The 2509-nt window shown below is 39.9% G+C and overlaps 1 pseudogene; it reads left to right on the top strand.

The window, feature by feature from the left end:
- Positions 1 to 544: 544 nt before the first annotated feature.
- Positions 545 to 1175, top strand: LOC127490754 (protein tyrosine phosphatase type IVA 1 pseudogene; annotated as a pseudogene).
- The last annotated feature ends 1334 nt before the right edge of the window (positions 1176 to 2509 follow it).

The raw sequence follows: 2509 nt of genomic DNA, 5'->3' as shown, positions 1-2509 counted from the left end.
ATGTGTGACGTGAACCAGTGCACGGGACCTCTCAGCATCTCTCTGTCTCACTTTCAAAATTAATAAATTAAAAATTAAGTAAAAAAGAGATTGCATTTTTCTGGAAATTTTAGCAATTGATTGTGATCAATGGAAAATCCTGCATTGCCTGGTAGAGTCTGGTGCCCTGGCCGCCACCTGCATCCCTGCCGTGGCACCACAATGACCACTACAGCCCCTGCCCTGCATCGGCTACTGCTGCCCTTGTCAGGACTGGCTGTAGGATTAGGCCACAGTCTTCAGTGAGAAAACGGATTCCTTTCTGTGGTTTGCTGGGTCACACATTTATGGGGTTTCTGAAGGGCCATGGAGATGAGTAAGCCAATTATTGCTGTTTCTCGTTGGAAGATTCTTCTCATTTCCCATTACTCCCAACCTCATACTCACAGCTCTGAGAATTGAAAGTGGGGGATAGTGAAGGAGACTTCAGCTTCTTTGCATAATTTCTGTATTCAGTTTGTAAAATTCTTTCACAACCTAGTAAGTGTTTTTTAAGTAAATTAACATGGCATGAATGAACTGCCCAGCTCTTCTGGAAGTCACATATAAGAACATGAGATTTATTGTTACACATAATCCAACTAATGCAGCATTAAACAAATTTCTGAGGCACTTAAGAAATATGTAGTTATCATAGTAGTAAGAGTGTGTGCAGCAACTGAAGACACTACTGTTGTGAAGAAGGAAGGCGTCTGTATTCTCGATTGGCCTTTGACGATGGTGTACCACTGTCCAACCAGATTGTTGATGACTGGTTAAGTCATGTGAAAATTAAGTTTCTTGAAGGACCTGGTTGTTGGGTAGCTGTTCACTGTGCTGCAGGGCTTGGGAGAGCACCAGTGCTTGTCGCCCTAGCGTTCTTTGAAGGTGGAATGAAGTAGGAAGATGCTGTACAGTTCCTAAGACAAAAGTGCCTTGGAACTTTGAACAGCAAGCAACTTTTGTATTTGGCAAAATGTCATCCTAAGACTCCGCTGGTCATAGAGACCACTCTTGCAATCAATGAAACTGGAGTGCCTCATGCTATTGCCTTGGAAGTGGAACGTGACACAGGATCTAATTTGTCGTATGTATTAGCCAACATGTTAGTTTGGTGAATAAGTGTAATGAAGCTTCATAAGGGGTATTGAAAAGCAGTTTTGTCAGGTCACAAGTCTGATAGGATTGCAACCTCTATGTTTGGGTTATAACAACCTATTTGGACATTTAGCAAAAGATTCTTGCTGTTTAGGTTTTTTTTTTTTTTTTTTTTTTTTTTTTTTTTTTTTTGACAGGTAGAGTTAGAGACAGTGAGAGAGAGAGAGACAGAGAGACAGGTCTTCCTTCACTTCCCAAATGGCCTCCATGGCCGGCGCTGCGCCGATCCGAAGCCAGGAGCCAGGTGCTTCCTCCCGGTCTCCCATACGGGTTCAGGAGCCCAAACACTTGGGCCATCCTCCATTGCCCTCCCGGGCCACAGCAGAGAGCTGGACTGGAAGAGGAGCAACTGGGACTAGAACCCGGCACCCATATGGGATGCCGGCGCCGTAGGCGGAGGATTAACCAAGTGAGCCATGGCGCCGGCCCCAGCTGTTTAGCTTTTAAAATATGTTATTATTTGTACCCATTGACCTTTCCTGAAATCATGCAGTATTGAGTTGTATCTTAAATCTATCCTCATGCCAGAATCTTATCAATACATAAGAAATTTAGAAAGATTAGGTGCCAAAATACCCAGCACAATACTTGTGTATTTCAAATATCATACAGAATTAAAATCCCAGGAACTTTGAACACTCTGGCTGTTATGTGGTTTATTCTTCAATCATCTCAAACATTGAAAGTGGGGACTCCATGGCTATTTGCCTGCCCACTTTATACTTGCACCTCCCACGTTCATACCAGTGTACATCAGCTTTGCTTAACCACTGAGTCTCATCATTATTTAATATGTTTCTATAAACCTTATTTTTGTCATTAATAGAAAACTTCCATTTTGAAAATGTACATTGTACAGAACCGCATGTCTTTAATATCTTCAGACCAAGCTTTATGGTTAATTTATGTGTGCACTCTGAGATGCACCTTTTCCAGGGAGGGCCTGAAAAAACAATGAGAAGGGGCCATTAAATATTTTTAGTAAAAAGTTGCCTTTGTCTTGTGCAGAACATGTAGAAGATGCTCTTTAATTCAGTAAATATTTTTTAAGATGTAAAGATGTTTGGTTATTGTAGCTTAAGACAAATCTTAATCATAAAGCTTCTGAAATTCTTGTGATTTTTTTCCATACTTAATCAAAAGTTGTTTACCAACTTGTTTTTGTTTAAAATGTGATTTTTTCTTACCAACCTCTTGCAAAAAAATGTGATTTGAGTAGACTTCTAATATTTTATTACTTTTGAGCTGTATACTTTAATATTTGAATACTCAATAATTTGTTTTATTATGTGATTGATAAAATGGTGATGTATATTAATGTTAGTTCAACCAT

The sequence above is a fragment of the Oryctolagus cuniculus genome, chromosome 1, assembly GCF_964237555.1.
Source record: "Oryctolagus cuniculus chromosome 1, mOryCun1.1, whole genome shotgun sequence".
Classification (NCBI taxonomy): Eukaryota; Metazoa; Chordata; class Mammalia; order Lagomorpha; family Leporidae; genus Oryctolagus; species Oryctolagus cuniculus.
This window is presented reverse-complemented; position numbering and strand designations above follow the sequence as displayed.